We start from the raw sequence: 24,684 nt of genomic DNA on the forward strand, positions 1-24,684 counted from the left end.
CTGGGAAAGATTGAGGGCAGGAGGAGAAGGGGAAACAGAGGAAGCGATGGTTGGATGGCATCGTCGACTCAGTGGACATGAGTTTGAGCAAGCTCTGGGAGATCATGAAGGACAGGGAAGCCTGGCGGGCTGCAGTTCATAGGTCACAGAGTTGGACACAACTGAGCAACTGAGTGACTCGATGATGTGAAGTTTCTTCCTTCTGGTTTTGGTTGGAGAGCACCATGTCCACCAAGCCCTGCGTTACCCACCCGCCTGCCTCTGCACCTGGGTTAATGCTTCACCCTTCACGTGACTTACTCCTGACCCCCGTGGAATTTCCCAGTGTTCCAGTGACCGCCTTCATCACTCAGTAACTGGGGGTTAACACAGAACACATTGCCGTAGCCCCTCAGAATTCTTCTTATATCACGTTGGAATTCAATTTTCCTTTGACCGAAAGAATAATGGTTTATCTGAGCTGACTCCATAGCCCCAAGGAGGGGCAGTGAATCTCCGAGGAGTTTGGCTAAGGTTCTGGGACAGAGTAGTTCTTCCAGCTTCTGAGAGTGGCAAGAGAGCCCAAATGGAGGGTGAGGACAGTCCAGTCTGAGTCGGTGGGGAGCTCCCCACGTGGACACACTGGAGCACGTACCACGTGGGGAGGCAGAGGAGACCCTGCCCGTGTCTGCTGGGGTCGCTGCAGACTCCCGGTGTTCTCAGGAATGCCGTTTTCTAAAGCACGGAACTGTTGCAAGGGAGAAGAGCTGAAGCACATTGTGCAAAGTCAACATTTAAACAGCCATTGAAACACAAACGGAAGAGCAGCCTGTTTGGCCACCCCTGGCTGGCACTGCCCGCCTTTCTGCTCATCACGCGGGGCACAGATGCCTGTTGCTGGGCACAGGGCCCCAGACTGCACTCCTGCACGTCCGCCTGGTCCGCAGACTCTCAAAGGCAGCCACCTTGAGCCTCTTGGGCACTGGAGGCTTTCCGGTCTGATGTTTGTTTTCAACCAGGCTTCTGGTTAAAGGTGCACCAGATTCTACTTCAGGCATTTGCCCGTATTGGGGGAAAACACTTTCCATTGAATGTGATGCTGTGAAGCAACACTGGCTGTTTGGGGGGGGGGTGGTGGTGGGTAGCAAGCAAAAGCATGGCTGGGGTTCAGAAACAGTCCTCTGTGTCCTAGAAGACCCCCGTGTGTGGGTCCTGTGTTCTCTGCCCCTATGCGCGGTTGCCTGGAACAGGTAAGGAACAGCCTGGGGAGCTGGAGAGCCTCAGAGCTGGCCACATGGCTCATGAGAGCTCCAGGAAGACTGCACCCCCCACCCTCCCGCCCATTTATTGTAAGTTTCCAGTGACTGCTGACAGTCCCGTGGCACCTACTTTGTGCCAGAAACTCTATTGATCAGCCTATTTAATCGCTGTCACTCTCGGTGGTATCGGAAGAGAGGAGAATCCCCACTTTGCAAAGGAGGACACGGGGACCCAGAAGCGTAAAGGTAAGCCATGGCCCAGGTGGGGATTTGACCCGGTCACCTGGCTTCAACATCCTGCTTCTGGCACCATGCTTCCCTCAGGGGCTCGTCACCCACCGCGGGCAGCAGAGCTGTGCAGTCTGACTGACCGGACTCATGTGCGGGCCTGGATGACCCCCAGGCTGCTGGGCACCAGAAAAGAACCATCTTGACAAGAGTGACTCCAGGATTTATGGTTACTTCCCACTCACTGCACACCTCTTTGGACAACTGGCTCTCTGAGAACATATGTCCTGACCTCCCAAGGCCAGTGAGCACCGGTGGCCTTTTTGATATGAAGTAGGTCCTGAATAATTAATTGCTTTGCCAAACACAGGGCTTGAGCTCCCCACCCCCACACTGTGTGCATGCCTGGTGCTCAGTCGCTCAGTCATGTCCAACTCTTTTGCGACCCCATGGACTGTAGACCCCCAGGCTCCTCTGTCCGTGGGATTCTCCAGGCAAGAATACTGGAGTGGGTTGCCATTTCCTCCCCCAGGGGATCTTCCCCACCCAGGGATCCAACCCGGGTCTCCTGCATTGGCAGATGGATTCTTTACCACTGAGTCACCTCAGAAGTCTTTCCCCCACACTATCGAACCCAGGTCTCCAGCATTGCAGCTGGATTCTTTACCAGCTGAGTCACAAGGGAAGCCCAAGAAATGAGGAAATACAACGAAATCACCACATTTGCAGTCTGATTTCCTTTCCATGCATTAAAAATGAGACGAAGGCTGCCAATCTAAACATCAGCACACTTGTTTCATGTTATTGCATTTTCTTTTTTTGGCTGCCTGGCAGGGCCTTCAGGATCTTAGTTCGCTGACCAGCGATCGAACCCAAGCTCCTTGTAGTGGAAGCATGAAGTCTTAGATACTGGACCCCCAGGGAGGTCTCTGTGCATTTTCTTCTGACAGCATACCCCACCTCTGCCATTCCTGGTCAAAGCTCCCCATTTAGGGGCTAACGTGAGGAGTGAGTAGCTGCGAGTTAGTTTTGGTGCCTGTGCGTGATGTCATGGCTGATTTCGTTGCTGGGCTGCCCCCTACATTTGCTTTTTGAGCCCTCTGACCAAACTTTGTCATGCGCACTCGTCTCCTTGTCTTTTGCATGCTGTTTTGAGATCGCCTCAGATTAAGAAGAAAAGCATGTTGCAGTTAAGTTTTACTCTACCTGAGAGCACCTCCCAGGGCCCAGCCTCCGAGTGTTTGTTCCTGGCGCCTTCACTGTGTGAGGGCAGTGGGACTCTGACTCCATATTCATCTGCTTCTTTTACTTTAATCTTTGTACTCTACTGGTTTTACTTCAAGTTAAGAATGTTGCCTATAGGTGGAAATATACAGATGGCCCATTCTCCCATTCTGGAGGCTTTGACCTTTAAGTGTGTAACACTTTTCTATTCATGTAGACATACAAAGTTGCAGACAGAGAATAACTTGTCTTTTTGGAGGTTTATGGGAAAGTGATGACTTGACTTACCTGGTTAGCTGTAAGAACACAGTATTCCAGTACCAAAATGTTTGCAACAACCAGCCACATCTCTCCCTCAACTGACCTTTAAAAATGCTTTGCTGAACCCTTCAGGGAGTTCAGGGTTTTGGGGTCACAAGCATCTGTTCTCCTTGACCCTACGATAAACGTTTCTCTGCTCCAGACTTTGACATTTCAGCATGTTTGGCCTCACTGTTTGTCATGCACTTGAATTTGCCTTCAGCAATATTTCATGATGAAGGAGCCCCTTTTGGTGTAGTGTCTGTTCTCCACTTGGCCATTTTAGAAAATGGCCCTCCAGGTATGACATGGCCAGAATCAGGCAGAATATTCATGTACCCACACATACTATCGCTCAATTCATAGCAGAGAAGAAAAAACCTGACTCCTTATTGAATCTATTCCTTTAGCTCTAACTGTTGGTCAGTTGCCTGTGCTTAGTCACACTACCTTTTGTAAGAGTGTTATCTATATTCTGAAATATACAAGACACCCCATTCTCAAGTCTCTGACCTTTAAAAGTATAACACTTTTCGATTTAAAAAAAGTTGTATAAAAGAAAATAGCATTTGTCTTGTTGGAGGCTTAGAGGAACATTGTGACCAGACCTACCTGAGCAGCTACAGGTACAAAAGATTCAGGCACCAAGAAATTTGCCACTCTCCTTCCCCTTTTAGTGTAAAAGAAGCCTGAATTCTAAAGAAGACAAGATGGTTCTTTAAGGATGCTAGTCCACCGTCTTCTTGGTCTGCTGGTTTTCTGAATAAAGTTGCTATTCCTTATCCCAACAGCTTGATTTATCGGTCTGTTGTGTGGTGAGCCTGGACTCAGTAACAAGTTGTTTTGGATAAAGGATATGAGGTGATGAAAAATTCCTGAAGTTTGATGAGCTCCATTTTGGAGAATGTAGTGTCCTTTTAAGGGGCACAGAAGGAAAAACAATGTGATCTCCACATGTCAGGGAAAGAGTAGTGAGATCAGGGTAGGAAGTGAGGGTGAATAGGATTCAGGTAAGAAGACGCACAAGGAAGCAGGATCATTTAAGATGATACTGGCAACTCTGACGTGAAAAGCCATGCCTTACCAGGACTGCACCTGGAAGGCCCATGAAGGAATATGTCAGTGAAAGTGATGGGTCACATTTAGATGTCTAAATATTTTCTAAATATTTTACTTTAGATTGCCCAGGCTGCTTGAATGTCATTTTTTGTTGTTTAATAGTCCCCCCTCATTTCTTCTTCTCTCTGGTGATACTGCTTGTTTCCCTGGGGTACCAGCTTTGAGGTGAAGGGTTCACGGTTTTCTCCAACAGCAAGTCCCTAACACAGAAGACGCCAGCGTGAGGAGGGCGTCCCAGGCTGGTAAATAGCCAGTTCTCTCAACCTTCTCTAGTTTCCTCATAAATCCATTAGTTCAGTTCAGTCACTTAGTCGTGTCTGACTCTTTGTGACCCCATGGACTGCAGCACGCCAGGCCTCCCTGTCCATCACCAACTCCCGGAGCTTGCTCAAACTCCTGTCCATTGAGTCGGTGATGCCATCCAACCATCTCATCCTCTGTCCTCCCCTTCTCCTCCTGCCTTCAATCTTTCCCAGCATCAGGGTCTTTTCCAGTGAGTCAGTTCTTCACAAAATCCATACTTCATGTTAAAAATAAAATGTCAACATGGACACCAGGCAGAGTGGCAATCTGGAAGTTAACTTGCTACATCTCTGGAGAAGAGAAAGAGAAGAGTTGGAGCAGAAGATCCCTGTGGCCTAACAGGGGAGAGAGAGGGAAGAATTCAGAGGAAACAAGGGGAAATTGTGCGCTTCACACACACACACACACACACACACACACACACACACACACTCTTAAGCTCCCGGGTTTAGAAGACCACGCTGTCACAATGACAAGACAATTATTTAGTTCCAAGATACTGGGAGACAAATGCTTCCAACAAATAGTAAAAATTCCTTCTGGGTTTGGAGAAGGGAAAGGCTACCCACTCCAAGATTCTGGCCTGGAGAATTTCATGGACTAAAGAGTCTATGGGGTCGCAAACAGTCAGACATGACTGAACGACTTTCACATATGCAATCCCAGTCAGCAAAGCTTATGCTTTCAGCAAATTGTGTCTGAAAACAGAGGATTCTAACACCTGCTACTGTGCAGCCTGACAAGGACTTCCAGGCCGGCCTCAGGACAGACCGGGAGCCACAGAGCCCTGGGCTGCACACGAAGGCGGTTTCCTGGCCTCTGGTGGAATCTTTTCCTTCTGCAGAGCCGTTCTTCCCAAGGACAGTTTTGTCTCTCCCAGGCCTATGGTGTGAGGAAGATTTCCGCTGGGCAAGGGGTCTCGGCCGCATGGGAGAGTGCCAAAAGCAGCTGCCAGTCAACCAAGTCGTAACAACCAGCAAGGAGTCATTGTTGGAACACTCAGGCCGTTTGTGGAGCCGGCCGAGGGGCTTCACATTCTGTTCCTCTAGCGCTGAGATTCCTGCACGCTTCCCTTGGCATTCCAGAAATGTTCAGGGCTGCTCCTCAAATAGTTGAATGAATGGCTTTTCCCACCATCAGGTCCACTTCAGCCAGGCTTTCTGGCTTTGCACAACTGTCATCTTTCCTCTGTACTTTCTCTTTATATTTTTATTTTTTATTGCTTATCCTTACTGTGGATTTTTTCCAGCTAGTTTTATGGATATTTCTGTTTGATACCCATAATATAGTCAAGTCAAAGAGTTTACTCTCCCAGACCTTGTCTTCATCTTTCTCTACCAGGGAGCAAATGCTCCAATTTGATTTTGGAATCCCAGGACTGGGTGCTGGGGGTGGGTGCAGGACTCCTCGGGGGGTGAGTGTCTGGGTGAGTCCCCTGTGGGAGGGACACTTCAGAGATGTCACCTTCCCTGGGCACCGACTACAAACACAGTGACATTGGGAACAGAGAAATTCCATTGACAAACGATCAGAGCCCACGGAGACTTCAAAAAAAAGAAGTGAGATGAAAGTGAAAGTTGCTCAGTCGTGTCCGACTCTTTGCGACCCCATGACTATACAGTTCATAGGATTCTCCAGGCTGGAATACTGGAGTGGGTAGCCATTCCCTTCTCCAGGGGATCTTCCCAACCCAGGGATCAAACCCAGGTCTCCCACATTGCAGGCGGATTCTTTACCAGCTGAGCCACCAGGGAAGCCCGAGACTTCAAATAAAGTGTGAAATGTGGGATTTTCTGGAACTTTACATCCTATTTCCACCGTGCTAGAGTTTTTTAAAAGTACACATGTTAATCGTGTTTTGAAATTCTTTCTCATGACTCCAGGTAAACAGGCTGAGGATACATTCCATGAACACACCTTTCTACGTTCCATATGGCGGTTTTACTCTGCGAATGATCATATGCACCACTTCTAACATTATTTCTGATGTTTCACCTCCTCGAGCTCCACCTTGTACTGTACACTGAAGAGCTCACAGGTTGCACAGCAGGAAGAAAGCTTACAGAGTGGTCCACGATGAGCATGACCAGGAGCAAAAGGAGAGTTCAAAGTGATGAAAAGATTTTCAGGGAAGGTCAGCACTTTGAAAAAAATAGATGAATTTTGTATAACATTTACTCAGAGTGGATGATTTATTTAGGGCTTTTGCTTGTTTGTTTTTTAAATTAATGAACAATTGTTTTTCTTTTTCTTCTTTTTTTTAAAATTTTTAATTGGAGGATAATTGCTTTACAATATTGTGTTGGTTTCTGCCATACATCAATGTGAACCAGCCATAGGAACACGTATGTCCCCTCCCTCCCACTACCCGCCCCATCCCACCCCATCCCTAGGTCATCACAGAGCCCTGGATTTGAGCTCCCTGTGTTGTACAGCAAATTCCCTCCGGCTACCTAATTTTACATATAGCGATGTGTATGTTCCAGTGTTACACTCTCAAATTGCCCCACCTACTCCTTCCCCCACTGTATCCAAAGTCTATTCTTAGAGCATTTTGAAGTTCATAGAACATTTTCACGGGAGGAACGGGGGTTTCCATGTACTCTCTTCCTCTAACAGTTTACCCTTTCGTTCTTAACAATGTGAACTAGTGCAGTGCATGTCTTGCCACTGATGAACCAAAACTGATGATTTAATTCTAATAAAGCCCCTGACTCTTTAGCCTTTCCTTATCACTGAGATCACTGCGGAGAATCTGACTTAGACAATGCAGCTGAGTCCACCAGCCTCCTCTACATCTAGGGAAATGAGGCTAGAGGGTGAGATGGCTGGACGGCATCACGGACACAATGGACATGAGTTTGAGCAAGCCCTGGGAGATGGTGAAGGACAGGGAACCTGGCGCGCTGCGGTCCATGGGGCTGCAAAGAGGTGGACAGGACTGAACAACTGAACAACTGAACAACAACAACCACCTTGTGTCTGGGACATCCCTTCAACTAAATGCTTATTCCCGATCAAAACTCACTGGGCTTGCCTGCAGGCAGTAGATAGAGCCCTCTAATCTCTGTCCGTGTCAGCAGGTTCCAAGCTCCCCTTCCAGGACAGGAGCTATGGGGAAGAACAGGAGGGCTCCCTTTTTTATTACGTCTACGTCCCCAGCAAGGGGTATTTTGTGTGAAACTGCGGAGGTAGCTAAAAGTTAGTGGGAAAGAGTATAAATCATTTCATGAATGTATTTAGGGGCTTTTTTTTTTTTAAACAAAAATGTGTATCTTGAAACGTGGCCAATTCAACCCAGCAGAACTGCTGACTGCTGAAAATGCATGCCTGGTACTCACAGTCTATGGGCTCTGAATGCTGAAAATGCAGTTTTATTCATTTAAATACCCTTACTCATGAACGTGAATGGAGGAAAAATGTCAAAACAGGGGACGCTCGGCAGGTTTGCTAATACACCGGTTTTCCTTTTCTCAGATTCAATAGCAGCATGTCTATCAGTTAAAATGTCCTCAATTGTCTCCGAGGATGGATGAAAAGAAGAGTCAGAAATCAAGTGAGTGAGACCTGCAGGGCCTGGGGTGTGTGGGAGACCATCCAGCCCTGCGCGGGTCTGCTTCTCAGCTGGGGACCTTGACTGAGCCCGGAGTCCACATCTGCTGGAAGGGCTTTCCCAAATCTACAAACAGCAAATCTGCAACAGTGCAACAGTGTTTTCTTATAGCTGAATTAAATTCAGCTCCAGGTAGCATTTCTTCATCTGTTCAGAAAACCACTGACTGCCCTTAGTATTTGCTCTATGGTGGGTGCCACAACAGGCACCCTTCTTGTACAATCTCCACGGTGCTTCTGCGGCTTCTTTCTGGGGTGGGATGGTTTAAGGGGAGCTGGACACTGATGCTTTTATTTATTTTTTAAATTTATTGGCATATAGTTGGTTTACTATGTTGTGTTAGTTTCTGCTGTACAGCAAAATGAATCTGTTATACATATACATATATCAACTCTTCATATAGGCCCTTATGGAGTATTGAGTACAGTTCTCTGTGCTCTAGGGGATGTTCTGATATATCTATTTTATATATAGTAGTGTGTATATGTCAGTTCCAATTCCCAATTTTTCCTTGCACCCCCTTATACCCTGGTAACCATAAGTTTGTTTTCTACATCTGTGACTCTATTTCTGTTTGGTCGGTAAGTTCATTTTGGCCATGCCAAGATGCCAGGAGGGATCTTAGTTCCTCGATCAAGGATCAAACCTGTGTCCTCTGCAATGAGAGCGTGGACTCCTAGCCACTGGACTACCCGGGGATTCCTGGTCACTGATGCTCTTGAAGTTTCATCTACTGTTCATATCTTAAAGGTGTCACAAGAGCAAACCTTTTCTTCTCTTAGTTGCCAATATTTCAGTTGGGGCACCTGTGAACAAATTGCATTTCCCGGGCTTTTCTTGAGGAAAGAAAAGAGAATTAGATTTGTGTCAGGAAACTGGAGGTCCTTATCTGCCTCTTTAGAAAACAGAAAAATAGTTCTCTCTCTTCTCATCTGGAGAAGGCAACGGCACCCCACTCCAGTGCTCTTGCCTGGGAAATCCCATGGACGGAGGAGCATGGTAGGCTGCAGTTCATGGGGTCGCTAAGAGTCGGACATGACTGAGCGACTTCACTTTTCCTTTTCACTTTCATGCATTGGAGAAGGAAATGGCAACGCACTCCAGTGTTCTTGCCTGGAGAATCCCAGGGATGGGGGAGCCTGGTAGGCTGCCGTCTGTGGGGTCGCACAGAGTCGGACACAACTGAAGCGACTCAGCAGCAGCAGCAGCTCTTCTCATCTCCTTAATCAGCAATTCTCAACCCAGGATGAATGTTAGAATGACCCTGAGAATACAAAAAATCCCAGCGACACCATTTGGGACAAGGCCAACTCAACCAGGGTCTCAGGGCAGGGGCTGTGTGTGTGAGCTCTTTTCTCTTGGAAGCGCAGGGGCTGTGTCTGTTTCGGTATCTATAAGCTCCTCTGGGGGTTCTAATGGGTGGTTCAGTCTGAGAACAGCTCCCTGTAGGATGCCCACTTCTTGGTCCTTTTCAGTTATTTTCCCACAGTCCATCCTGTTACAATTTACTTTCTTATTTATTTATTTAGACTGTCTTTGTTGCAGCATGCAAACTCTTAGTTGCAGCATGTGGGACCTAGTTCCCCGACCAGGGTTTGAACCTGGGCCCCCTGCATTGGGAGTGCAGAGTCTTAGCCACTGAACCAAGGGGGAAGTCCCTGTAATTGACTTTCTAAGGCAGCAATTCTCAAAGCACGGTGCTCTGACGAGCAGCAACAATGCCAGCTCCTGGCCCCATCCCAGCTCTGCTGACTCAGGTCCTCTTTGGGTGGGGGGAGGTTTCATGCACCCTCCAGGTGATGTCTTGCATTGAGGTCTGGGAACCACCCATCTGAGGCATCTGCTCTCCCCTCTCCCAGCACGACTTAAACTTCCCATCTTCAGCTTCATCCTGGTGGGTTTCAGGTGTCCATCTGAATGTCCCTGCAACCATGTCAAATAGGAAACCAAGGCTTCTCTCTCTCCATGTCTACTTAGCTCTCGATGTTATTCACCAGGATTCTGGACATTCCTGCTCAAGACCTGACAGTTGCCTTCAGTCCCACCTTCTTCCTCTTCCTGGGAACCTGCGTGTCCCCAAGTCTGGGTGCTTCTCCTCCTCTGTTGCCTCCAGGCTCAGCGTTCTCTGGCCATTACTCTTCCATGGACACGGCAGAAATCCTCTTGAGAAGGACTGGGACTGTTTCCCTCCCTTTTGTCCACTTTCTTCATCATGCTTTGCCTCCAGAATAACTCCTAGGTCCCACCCGACCCCTCTGCCCTCACTGCATACCTCAAGCGAGCACACCCATCAATTCCTCAGAATTAGTACAAGATGCAGCCCTTGCCCCCCATCTGCCTGGTGACGCTTGTCCACACCGAGCTCCTCTCTGTGTCCTCTGCCGCAGACCCCGGGTTGCTGGGGGTGTGAACAGCCTCCGGGCCTCCTGCCTCCATGTCTCTGGTCCACTCCTCTGGATGCACCGATTTCACTATTGTCCACCCTTTATGAGTCAGCTGAACCATGACCACGTCCCACATGGAAATAATCTCTCATTTGAGTGCCTTTAGCATTTTCCTTGCAACCTTTTGTTAATACTGGACATATTAGTAAGAAACTCATGTTTTACAGAAATCGAGGTACACTCAGAAAAGCTCCCTCTCTGTTTTCACTAGGGCTTCCTTCACGGATGAAGCGCTGGGCCTTTTCTCTTTGTCCTTGCATTGACTCTGCCTTCTTTAATCCCTGGCTTGCTATGTCTGCCTGGGATCAGCCATGTCAGTCGAATGCCTTTCCTGGGTCTCTCCAAGTGCAGTTTCTCCTCATTTCTCTGATCTTCTCAATGATCTTAACTGTATCCTTCAAGACTCATTTGACACTCCTCTCATCAGCTCCCATATTTATCGTTTGCTCAGATGTGTGGTTTGACTTTCTCTCTTGTCTTCTTGCCACCAGACAAGAGAGTTTCCTTACCATTTCATGCCTGCTAAATGTGTAGCCAAACACAGGTTGGAACAAGTCCTCAGGTGAGCAGTGTCCTTTTCCTGGGCTCCCCAACTCTGGGTGCAGGATCTTAATACAAGGGGCAGGTGAGTCTCAGACCCAGACAATCAGGATGAACACCCACAGCTCTACATGGACAAGGCCATTACTATGGACAGCTTGACACAAACTTAGTTATTTCTGGAAGCATCTACTTGGGCTTTAAGAAAGGTCAGCCTCATGCCTCTTTGTGGGCTTCCCAGCTGGTGTTAGTGGTAAAGAAGCTGCCTGCCAATGCAGGAGACATAAGAGACACTGGTTCGACCCCTGGGTGGGGACGATCCCCTAGAGAAGGAAATGGCAATCTATTCAATATTCTTGCCTGGAGAACTCCGTGGACAGAGGAGCCTCGTGGGCTACAGTCCACAGGGTTGCAAAGAGTCAGACAGGACTGGAACAACTTAACATACGTGCCTCTACATGGGTATAAGCCCCTCCCAGCAGCCTCCATCTTTACACCTTCCCAGGTGAGGGTGTGGAAGGGACTAGTCTCCCACGCATGCCAGGAGACACATGCTGAGTTCTGGCCCCAGGACAGCACCTGGCAGGAGCTCCTGCAGCTGAGAAAACCCCAGCAAGAGGAGAGTGGGGGATGGACCTGAGTCTTGCCAGAGGGCAAGTTTTGCCATCTGACCATTTCCCTCCAAGACCCTGGGAGGAATGGATGTACAGCTCTGTAATAATATGGCTCAATACAGTTCCAATCTGCTTTTCCCGTTAGTTTTTAATGACCTCTTATATACTCTGCAGTGGGGGTGAGTTCACAGTCCCACACTGAGTTTGTCCCCACGTGCACTGCACACGTGGTTCAGCATCTCTCTTCCAGATGTGGCCTGGATGAGACATCCTCCTCCGTTCCCACACCTCCGTGCCCAGTGACCTCTCCTGCTCTCCAATCTCTCCTTCTACTCGAGTCCACAGTGTGACATGCTGATTACCTGTGTGCCTCTGGGGGTGTGCATGCATGCGTGTGCACACAGGACTAGGCACATGTTTTTCAGATCTGGGATTTTCAGATTGATCAATATTAAAATATAGGTTGACTTAGAGATACTAAGTGAAGTAAGTCAGAGAGGAAGACAAATAACATAGGGTACTATTTACATGGGGAATCTTTAAAAATAGGTAAAAATAAACTTATTTACAGAGCAGAAACAGAGGCATAGAGAGCAAACTTAGGGTTACCAAAGGGGACAGGTAGGGGGAGGGGTACATTGGGAGGTTAGCACTAAGAAGTACAGACTATATAAAATAGATATCCAGCAAAGGCCTACTGTGGAGCACAGGAGACTCTGCTCAGTATTATGAGAAAAGGATTTTTAAAAAGAATAGGTGTATGTATATGTGGGGCTTCCCAGGTGGAGCTAGTGGTAAAGAACCCACCTGCCAATGCAGGAGACACAAGAGATGCTGGTTTGATCTCCGAGTAGGGAATATCCTTTGGAAATGACAACCCACTCCGGTGTTCTTGCCTGGAGAATCCCATGGACAGAGGAGCCTGGTGGGTTACAGTCCATGGGGTCGCAAAGAGTTGTCCATGACTAAGTGACTTAGCACGCACTCATATATATATATATATATGTATAGGTGAATCACTTTGTTGTACATCTGACACTAACACAAATTGTAAATCGATTATACTCCAATATCAAATAAACATTTTAAAAATTAAAAGGAGATCCCACCAGTTCTGTTCCCAGGGCAGTTTTACCTCCTCTGTCAAGCTTTTCAAAAGATTTGCTATCAAGGAAAAACTGCTGCCTGCTTTGTAGCTCCCTGAAGCTTCTATTGTTTATTTATTTTAAATTTGACATCCCAGAGCATGCTCGTCTCTGCGTTTTCTGCCTGACCAGACTTCCAGGGTGGAGGAGTGTCCCAGGGGAGCCAGAGACCCGGATCTTCTTTCCCAAAGCCCCCTTGTTGGTCTTCAGATGTCCAATAATTTCAGCCTGTCTCTAGATGTTATCCGGGCAGAATGCCAGCTGCTGCGAATCTAAAGCTAAGGTCTTTGTCAAACCCTAGGACATTTCTTAAGTATGTCAACTAATATTTATTGCTGGTATGTTTCTAATTCAGTTTCTTTAAATATGACCCAATGTCTCTAATGTTGAATGAAGCAAAATTCTATATTAAATTGAATTTAAATTAAAATGCTCAGTTTACTCATAATTAACAACCATGCTTATTTATTAACGTCACCTTACTTTAAATCATTAGATCAGGCTTCCAAGTTTATCCCCACGCTGATTTCCACAAATGGTTAGGAATAGTTCAGGGAAGTATATAAAAAAGCCAACCAAGCTTCCCCGGTGGCACAAGTGATAAAGAATCTGCCTGCAATGCAGGAGACCTGGGTTTGATCCCTGGATGGGGAAGATCCCCTGAATAAGGGAATGGCTACCCACTCCAGTAATTCTTGCCTGGAGAATCTCATGGATAGAAGTAGCCTGGTGGGCTACAATCCATGGGATTGCAAAGAGTTGGACATGACCAAGCGACTAAGCTTTTCCAATGTGAAGACTTTCTTTGTAGCCAAAGAAACCCAACTTTTCTACTTCTGGTCATTCATTTGTTCACACTAATACATAGTTTTAAAAAAAAACTCTTTAAATGCACATTAGTAATCATATATATATATATATAAACTTCTCAACATGATCTTGTCAGTTTCTGCCTTTAGCTTTTAAACTCTGGAATGTGTTCTTCAGAAGCCAAGTGATTCCTTGTAGGTTTAGGTGCCTGAAATGGGGTATACCTTTCTTCAGTTGCAATGCTGATTAATACATGTTAATCAGATCAGAACCAAAAAGAATTCCCTGACCCTTGCTGTGTCAACAGAGATCTTCAGCAATTAGTCTGAACCATGTGAAATTTTGTAAGTAAAAAAGCTGAATCTCAAAAGTTTCAATTTATTTTTTTACATTTATTTTTAATTGGAGGGTGACAGCTTTACAGTAGCTAGGACAGGGAAGCAACCCATGTCCAGTGGCAGTTTCATCTGGTTTAACTGCACATGTATGTCAGCATGCACGTGTTTTTATGGGACATCTTTCGGGGCGTGTTTTCCGAAGCCTTGCCAAGTGGGGGATCCTCATTTGTCCCTTTCCTTCATAGACGGTGTTTAAAATTTGAGGTACACAACTTGGCTGCGGTTCATGAAAATAATTGAAAATATCATCTATGGCACATTGACCAGAAATTACCTGTAGAGATTTTATAGAGACAGACTGAGTTCCTGGGCAAGGCCCTACCCTCATGGTCCCCACACTGAACTTTTCTCTTTCTTAGCCTCAAGTCCACCCCACCCCCTCGCTTCTGGAGTTCTCAGGACTCAGCCTGAGCCCGCTGGGCTGTGGCTTGCAGCTCAGTTTTTCCCCTCTTCTAAGACACAGCCTGGCAATGTTTTTTTTTTTTTAAGTCCTTTTGGCCTCATCCCAGGAAACTACTTGCTTCTTTGCCCCTGACCCCATCTCAGGTGACCTTTGCTCTTTTCCAGGCTTTTGGGAAACATCCTGGGCACAGGGAGGAGCTTCAGCTGCCCCAGCTTCCTGTAGAGTCTCAGAGCTGTGCTTTGCAGCACACGCACATATACAATATATGATATTAATATATATATAAAGAGTATATAAAGTAAAGAGTCAGCTTGAAATGCAGGAGGCCAAGTTTCGATCCCTGGGTCAGGAAGATCCCTTGGAGAAGGAAAATGCAACCCACTCCAGTATTCTTGCCTGGGAAAGCACATGGATGGAGGAGCCTGGCGGGCTACAGTCCATGGGGTCCCAAAGAGTCAGACACGACTTGGTGACTAGCGCACACACACACACACACACACACACACACACACACACACACCTCTCACATCTTCTTTATCCATACATCTTCTTGATATTTTAAAATGACTTTTTATAGCTTTTCAAAAACTGTTGGTGGTTTAGAATTTCCATTTATATAATGATGTTCAGATGATTAGATATAGTCACGTGAAGCATCTCTTCAGCTCTTTTCTCTCTCATTCCATATTAGAGCAATATGAAATATCCAGTCTATTGGTATTTGCTTGGGGTTTTGTAAAACTCTGAGTGATCTATAATTAGTTTATATCTAAGAGTCCCCAATAGATATGTATCTTGTGGAATTATTTTTTATTTAACCAGCAGGAATAAACTTGGAGCAGTTATTATTTAATTCTCTCTTTAAATGTGGGGTTGGCTTTGGAGTGATGTTGGCTGCTTTGCGGTGACCACGTGCTCATGGATCTGAGTGTCCTGTGGAGTTTCTGTCCACCCAACTCTGCTCACCCAGTGTGTCCACCTCACCTCCCCTGCCCTGGATGCACGTGTAGCCTCTCAGTGTGTGTATACACGGACGTTGTCTCCGCAGCATCGGAAGTGTCTACTCCCAGGTAACACAGTGGTAAAGAATCCACTTGCCAGTGCAGAAGACCCAGGAGACATGAGTTCAATCCCTGGGGCAGGAAGATTCCCTGGAGTAGGAAATGCCAGCCCACTCCAGTATTCTTGCCTGGGAAATCCCATGGACAGAGGAGCCTGGTGGGCTACAGTCCACGGGGTTGCAAAGAGCTGGACAGGACTAGGTGACTAAGCACGCCTGCGCTCACCCTTTGTATTTCACTCCATGTGGAAGGCCAGGGTAGGTTTCAGATTCCTAAAGAATGGAGACCTGGTATTCTCTGAGAGATGATCATATTAAGTCAAGGAAGCCTAACAGAGAAAGACCAATATCATTTGTTATCACTTTATATGTGGGATCTTAAAAAATGATACAAATGAACTTATTCATAAAACAGAAATAGACCCACAGGTTATTTAATAGACTCTAAGGTTACCCAAGGGTTAAAGGGAGGGATTAATTAGAAGTTTGGGATTAACATATATATGTATTAACATACATACTACTATACATAAAATAGATAAGCAACAAGTATCTATTGTATAGCACAGGGAACTATACTCAATATTTTGTAATTTTATATATATATATATATATATATATAACTGAATTACTTTGCTGCATACCTGAAACTAACACAACATTGTAAATCAACTACCCTTCAATAAAAAAATGAAAGAGCCGTCCTAAAACCCTACATATCATTTTGGAAGAATGAGAAATCCTCCAAATACAACAACATGTGTGGGGCAAGAATTGCTTGTGTTTCAGGAACAGATATCCTCTGTGATTTTCAAGAGCTTGGTCCACTGTTGAGAAGGATAAGCTACTGACTCTCTCACTAACAGCTTAGCCAGAGCTCTGTTTCATCGGAGCCCTGAGGCTTCCTGCATGTGACGAGCATATGAGAGAAAAGGAGGGGTCGGCACAGCGTGAGATCCCTGCACAGCCAAGCTGGCGGATCCCACTGAGAGTCCACACTCACCCGGGGGAAGCATCTGGCCATGGACAAGTCAAAATGAGCCAGCGGAAGGAGAATGAAGCTGAGTCTATGTCCAGGAAAAAGGTACATTTTTGAATCATAACAAAAGAGTTTGGTAAGATCAGCCTCAGTCTAAGTCCTACATAAGTTATGTGTGCGTGCTTGCTAAGTCGATTCAGTTGTGTCTGACTCTTTGCAACCCTATGGCCTGTAGTCTGCCAGGCTCCTCTGTCCATGGGATTCCCCAGGCCAGAATACTGGAGTGGGTTGCCATTGCCTCCTGCAGGGAATCTTCCCAACCCAGGGATCGAACCCTCATCTCCTGCAGCTCCTGCATTGGCAGGCTAATTCTTTACCGCTGAACTACCGGGGGAGCCCTGATACAAATGATCATAGCATATAAACTCAGGGGATTTCACTCCACTTAAATCATGTATAGGGGAAATGCATGAAACAGTCCTCAAATATTACTAAGGTAAATATTAATATCATACAGACTTCTTTAAAAATAAGTAAACTTTGTTATGGGGGGGGGCTGGAAAATCACTTTGGGACTAATAATACTCCAGGAAATACATCTCTGCTCATTCTGACCAGTAGACATAACCCGAGTTACTAATCCCAGCTGCTATGATTGGCCAAGCATAACTAGTTGCGAGATCGTAACAGGTGCCTATGGGCATGTCTTAAGCAAAAGTCTCTTGGTTTGAAGGTTTGAAGCACTCCCTCTGGACTGTCCAGCCAAGTTCATTCATCATGTCTAGAAAGACCTCTGGAAGGACACTCTCCATTACTGTTTCCCTACAGTGAGAATGAAAATAAGAGACTCAATAGGAAACCTTGTTTAAATGATTATTGGAACTTAAATGACTTGGTCTGTTAAGAAAGTAATGTGTTTGCCGCAACCAGTCCCTAGCAATCTACAAAGTTAAGAGTGGGAGATCCTATGGCCATCGGGTTTCCCCAATGGCTCAGCGGATAAAGACTCCACCTGCAATGCAGGGGACACAGGAAACTCAGGTCAAGAATATCCCCTGGTGGAGGAAATGACCACCCGTTCCAGTGTTCTTGCCTGGAGAATTCCATAAACAGAGGAGCCCTGTGGGCTACAGCCCATGGAGATGCGAGGAGTCAGACATGACTGAACGACTGAGTGAGCAGCTGTGGCCATGACTGTGAACCAAATGCCAACATTTATTTTACATCAGAATATGAAATTTTAATGACCTCCCATTTCTCCCAAATCCAGGTACATTGTATCTTGATTCTCCATTTGCTCACAGCTCACACACACACTACACACTGTATTTTATGTTTACAAGAGGTAGGTAAACTGACACCAAGCATTGTAAAAGGAGGATCACAACAAAAGCAGCAATGATTGCAGGAGCCAAACACGAAACCCACTCATACTGTGTCATAATACTGACGTTCAGTCCAATGACCCTCCCTTCTAACAACTCCTTTATTTTGCAGTGAAAATTGATTTATGTAATTTTTGCCCCTGAACTGCTGTGGAATTCCTAGTTTTGTTTTCCTTTCTATCCCTCCCTTCCCCTCACTCTTCTCCATCAATTGCTTCCTTGCAAACATCGGCTGTCCGGAAGGAGGCGGGAACCCTGCTGGGATGTGGGAAGCTGAAGGAACCACACTGTGCGCACACAGAACACAGGAGGGAACGGGGTGACGGAGTCAGATCCTGGGGGGCACGGACGAGAGGGGATTCCTTCTGCTTGGTTTTGGGGAATCCCTGGAAGGTTTCAAGAGTCTATGAGAGAGTGAGAGAGTGAAGTGGCTCAGTCATGTCCGACTCTCTGCAACCCCATGGACTGTAGCCTATCAGGCTCCTCTGTCCATTCTCCAGGTGAGAATACCAGAGTGGGTTGCCATGCCCTTCTCCAGGGGATCTTCCCAACCCAGGGATCGAACCCAGGTCTCCCACATTGCAGGCAGACACTTTACCATCTGAGCCACCAGGGAAGCCCCAAGAGTCTATACTGTTTGATTATCAGAATTAATATCGCACCAGTTGGAGGGGGAAGAGAAGGCTGGAAACATGAGTGAGAGATGCAGAGAAAGACTCTGAAAAATCAGATGCTTTCTGGTGTGACCTGTGCATGAGATGGCTGGGGTGGCGTTCGTTTTCAGCTCAGAGCTTGAGGTTAGGTTTTGAAGGACTTTGAGGGTTATGCATTCAATTTGCATCCAATCACAGGAGACGTGTCTAGAAGCTTCGTTATTTTCTTTTGCATATTTTATTCTGTCCAGTTAGGCTGGTTTTTGTCTCTAGTGTGAGGTAGTAGGCAAGACTCATGTTTTGTTTTGTTTTTTTCCTATATAGATGTTGGATTCATCAGTAGTACCTATGGAAATGATCACGCTTTTCACATTGAGTTTCACTGCCTCCTTCACTGCATATCAGTGGCAGATTACCTATGCTAAGATCCCAGTGAAAGTCTCCTCTGTATCCACTCATTGGCTCTAGAACATCTGTTCTTTCCAGTTTGAACTCAGCCCCATGACTTATTTTGACTAATTAGACACGCGTAAAGAGCATCAAAGTACATGTGAACTTTCACGTGCCCTCCAACATGATTATGCTTGCTCTCTTTTGGATCCTCTGAACTTACCACCATGGCAAGCATGTTGGGCTGGAGGAGATGAGGGACCTGTGGCTGAGATCCCAGTCATGTTAGCCCTCATAGACCAACAAGAGCCTGCTGACCCCAGACGTGTGAGGATCCCAGACTCCATCAGCAAAGACACTGACAGGAGCTGCAGTTGACCAGGGTGCCCAGACAGGATCAGAAAAACCATCCAGCTGACCACTGATGCAGGGCAGTAATACATGTGCATGCTTTAAGGCATTGCCTGTCAGGGCAGTTTGTAAAACAACTTCATCATAATAATAGGAAGCTAATGTGGACATTGCTACTTCAAAGTAGGGCGGTGCTGTAACAAAAATATAAAATAAACGTCATTGCACTGGGGCTGGGTAGTGGGTCGAGACTGGAAAAATGAATGGAGATTTTTTAGGAGGCTCAAATTATGGTGGCCCATGTTATTGGTGGTGGTATAATTTGTAAAACCATGGTGGGTGGTATCTTAAAAACAGCAAATATACTAAATAAACTTTTGGATTTGAACAATTATATTTTGAGGCAGAATGCTGAATGTTCAACTGGATATTATTAGCTAAGTAAAGAGCTAAGATAAGAACACAGCATTTTACAGGTAGAATTTAGAGAAAATATGAGTGAACCAAAATTTTCAGTATTGTCATATAAAACTATTTCTCATCTCCAGTATTTCTATTTGGTGAAGTATTCTCTGGCTAAATTCTCAGCATCATACGTCTTCTCAGGTATGTACAAATTTTACCTACCATAGAACATTGATCAAACTGGGAAATATAACAAGGATATCCACTAATCCACAGTTCGCCTTCAAATTTTAGTAAATTTTCCAGTAATATTTTTTGCACTTACTTTTTTTTATACTCCAGGATCCAATTCAGAATCACACATCACATTTAATTGCCATGTTGATTTAGTCTCCTTTAATTCAGAAAATGTACTCATTACTTCTGTGTCTTCTATGATTTTGACTTCAAGAATACACCTGTGTTATTTTGTGCAATATCTCTCAATGTGGATTTGTTGCATGCTTCCTCAAAATTGATTTCAAGTTATGCTTTTATGCATAAATATTAAAAAAAAAGGATGCTTTCTTCACAGGGCATTGTATCTGTAGGCAGAGGATATCAGTTTGTCTCATTATTAGGGACATTAACTCAGATTACTTGGTTAAGATTGTGTTTGGTGAACACCTTATAAAGTTAATGTTCCATTTGTAATTAACAAGTAATTTCACATCTACACACACATCTATTATTTATCAAATGTTCAGCGGTCAGTTTTTGTACCTAAAGAACTCAGCTTGAATCAGTTATTGCCATAATGATATTTTTCTTTCTTCACCAGGCACAATGCCACTCAGTGTTGGTGGTTATAACATAAATGAATGGTAGATTATTAAACAAATCATGAGAATAAATCATAAAATAGTAGAGACACTCTGAGCGTGTCCCAGAGGTATCCTCTGAGGTGGTGCAGTCAGGAGTGGTGCCTGTCTCACACTGAAGGATTTCTGTAGCAGGAAGGCACACTGCCCTGCTCAGCCCAGCCTCTGCAGATAGCCCTGTGGTGCTTGGTGTGGATGCCAGGGCCGGATCTGGTGGACAGGTCTCTACTGTTCCCCTCACCACCCTGGAATCCACAGGGCACCTGCTTTTTATATGTTCTGGTTTCTGGATAGAAGCCACGTTCGAGTTTGTCCAAATGGACTGATTGGTGGAGCCAAGGTCACAAGCCTGCAGTGTAGCTGCAAGGGAGTCTGGCTTCCAAGTCCTCGTTTCTTCCTTGTGAGGCAAGACCACCAAGCCACACATGGAGGGTTTGCCCACCTCTGTACGGGAGCATTTGGAAGATTGTTTAAAATGATTAATTTAAACAGCATCTTTCTTTTCTTTCTTATTTTGCTATTATAACTTTTTACCAGAATAAAGCACTTTCTTCATTCTTTTTTCTCTCTTTAATGTTATCCATGCTTTTAATCATTGTGGCTCGCTCTAAATTGTGTAACAATATTTGAAACTATTTAGGATCTCTAATTTTCAACAGTAGTAGAAAGAGCATGCTGTGCTTTAGCCAAGCCTCCTCATTCTGTTCCTGCTATCTAGGATTTCTGTACCAGCTCTTTAACCACAAAAATCAAACTTAGACTCATAATTAATTATGGTATCATACATATGTTACCAAGGTTTTAGATGAGCAAGGTTTCTGTATTCCCGCTCCATGCCTCTGCCTACACTTTTCTTCTTTTTATTATGTTTAATCTCTTCTTTAATTGTAAGAGGTTTGTTAACTGGCTTAGAGTTTAAAATTGAAAATGTCTTTATTATATATGGTATGGGCTTCTCTGGTGGCTCAGGGGTAAAGAATCCACCTGCAATGCAGGAGATACAGCAGGAGCCACAGTTTTGATCCCTGGGTCAGGAAGATCTCATGGAGGAGAATCCCACTGGCAACCCACTCCAGTATTCTTGCCTGGGAAATACCACGGACAGAGGAGCCTGGCAGGCTACAGTCCAGAGGGGTTGCAAAATTGTCAGACATGACAGAGTGACTAAACAAAACTATTATATCATAAATTTGAAAGACCATGGGTCAACGTATAATTCAATGCTGATCTTTCCGCCTTAACACTTTCAAGTTATTATTCCAATTCTTTCTTTATCAACTTAACCAATGAGAAGTGTGCTATGAGTGTAACAGATACTTCTTTTTATTTAAAAATATTCTGAAAAATTTTTTTTCTTTGCTTTGCTGTTCTAAATTTTTCTCTGCTTTACGATCCTATATGAATTTTTTTTTATCAACTCACTTTGATATCAGATTGAGTTTCTTATAGAAGATACAAGGCTTCTGTTAAATTGGAAAATGTTTCAGTTGTCAGCCATTAGACTATTGTTGGTACTGAGAGTTTGTTGGAGTCTTTCAGTATATCTCTTTAAGTGTCTCTTAGTTTTCCTTGACTTTTCTCTTAATCCCTTCTTAATAAATTCCTCAGTGTTATCTTATTACCCAGTAATCCTCTGGGAAGCTGAACTTTATCTTGTTTCTCACTCTTATTTTCACTTTGACTATCTTCACTTTTGTTATAGTATCTATGCCAATGGTTAAGAAAGATTCATTCACTCACTGATTCAGATATTCTTGTATTTCATGTATCGAGGCATGCTTTCAGTATGACTTCACTGAGTATCTGTTGGCATTGTAGTCTGTGTTAGGGAAGACTGTTTCATATTTTTGTTAGGTTAGGAAATGGGCCAATTTTTCTTTACTTAAATATTTTTATTATCTTAGTTCAAGATAAGAAAAACTTGGTCAATTAATAACTTAAGTCTCAAGCTATCCCTCTTAGCAAACATTAAATTAAATTTCAGTAACTGGCTCTTAGTAGAAATCAAAGACTTCCTTTCTGATCTAACTCCCTGTTTGTGGGCATATGATGCTTTCCTCCTGTGGGTCACATGGTCAAACTTGTCCCATTCATTATCCCACAATGGAAAATTCAGGCTACATTTAACTGTTCTTTTCTTTTTCAATGCATACACTAGAAATAATAATGATTCTTTTTTGATAGGCGGCTGGGCTAAGTCATCCTAAAAGTCTACTCTTGTTCCCTTCCTTCCTCTTCCTTTCCCTGTTCTGCCCTTTCCTCCTCGGTCCCACCTTTGCCACATGTTTGCTATCTGTCCCGTGCTGGATGCTGGCAATCCTCATAACAAAATACCTGGCCCTTGACATCCAGGTCTTCAGATTCTCTTGAGGAGCAGGTTTAGGTAAGATTCTAACCATGGCATGGATATGAATTTGAGCAAAATCCGGGAGATAATGAAAGACAGACAAGGCTGGTGTGCTGCAGTCATGGTGTTGTGAAGAGTCTGACATGACTTAGTGACTGAAAAACAGCAACAAAAAATGCCTAACATGGCAGAGCTCCTTGCTTTATCAGGACTGGGGTGATAGTGGAGTCACCGAATGTAAGACTTCTGGGTAAATCACAGAAACTTTTCAGAGCTGCTGAAGTTTGAATTGAAAGATTAAGATGTATGTTGTTGTTGTTCAGTTGCTCAGTCGTGTCTAACCCTTTGCGACCTCATGGACTGCAGCATGCCAGTCTTCCCTATCCTTCACCATCTCCTGGAACTTGCTCAAACTCATGTCCATTGAGCCAGTGATGCCATCCAACCATCTCACCTTCTGTTGTTCCCTTCTCCTCCTGCCTTCAATGTTTACCAGCATCAAGGTCTTTTCTAATGAGTCAGCTCTTTGCATCAGGTGGACAGAGTATTGGAGTTTCAACTTCAGCATCAGTCCTTCCAATGAATATCCAGGACTTATTTCCTTTAGGATTGACTGGTTTGATCTTGCAGTCCAAGGGACTCTCAGAGTCTTCTCCAACACCACAGTTCAAAAGCATCAATTCTTTGATGCTCAACCTTCTTTATAGTACAACTCTCTCATCCATACATGACTACTGGAAAAACCATAGCTTTGATTATACAGACCTTTGTTGACAAAGTGATGTCTCTGCTTTTTAATATGCTGTCTAGGTTGGTCATAGCTTTTCTTCCAAAGAGCAAGTGTCATTTAATTTCATAGTTGCAGTCACCATCTGCAGTGATTTGGAGCCCAAGAAAATAAAGTCTGTCACTGTTTCCGTTGTTTCCCCATCTATTTGCCATGACATGATGGGACTGGATGTCATGATTTTCATTTTTTGAATGTTGAGTTTTAAGTCAGCTTTTTCACTCTCCTCTTTCACCTTTATCAAGAGGCTCTTTAGTTCCTCTTCACTTAATGCCATAAGGGTGGTGTCATCTGCATATCTGAGGTTATTGATATTTCTCCCAGAAATCTTGATTCTAGCTTGTGCTTCACCTAGTCTGGCAGTTCACATGATGTAATCTGCATATAAGTTAAATAAGAGGGTGACAATATACTGCCTTGATGTACTCCTTTCCTGATTTTGAACCAGTCTGTTGTTTCATGTCCAGTTCTAACTGTTGCTTCATGTCCAGTTCTAACTGTTGCTTCTTTATCTGCATACAGGTTTCTCAGGAGGCAGATCAGGTGGTCTGGTATTTCCTTCTCTTGAAGAATTTGCCACAGTTTGTTGTGATCCATGCCATCAAAGGCTTTAGTGTAGACAATGAAGCAGAAGTAGATGTTTTTCTGGAATTCTCTTGCTTTCTCGATGATCCGACAGATGTTGGCAATTCGATCTCTGGTTCTTCTGCCTTTTCTAAATCCAGCTTGAATATCTGGAATTTCTCCGTTCATATACTGTTGAAGCCTGGACTTGAACACTTTTAAGCATTACTTTGCTAACATGTAAGATGAGTGCAATTGTGCGATAATTTGAACATTCTTTGGCATTGCCTTTCTTTGGGATTGGAGTGAAAGCTGATCTTTTCCAGTTCTGTGACCACTACTGAGTTTTCCAAATTTGCTGGCATATTGAGTGCAGCACTTTCACAGCATCGTCTTTTAGGATTTGAGATAGTTCAACTGGAATTCCATCACCTCCACTAGCTTTGTAGTGATGCTTCCTAAGGCCCACTTGACTTTGCATTCCAGGATGTCTGGCTCTAGGTGAGTGATCACACCATCGTGGT

The sequence above is a fragment of the Giraffa tippelskirchi genome, chromosome 8 (genome assembly GCF_054371585.1).
Source record: "Giraffa tippelskirchi isolate mGirTip1 chromosome 8, T2T-mGirTip1v1.2.pri, whole genome shotgun sequence".
Taxonomy (NCBI): domain Eukaryota; kingdom Metazoa; phylum Chordata; class Mammalia; order Artiodactyla; family Giraffidae; genus Giraffa; species Giraffa tippelskirchi.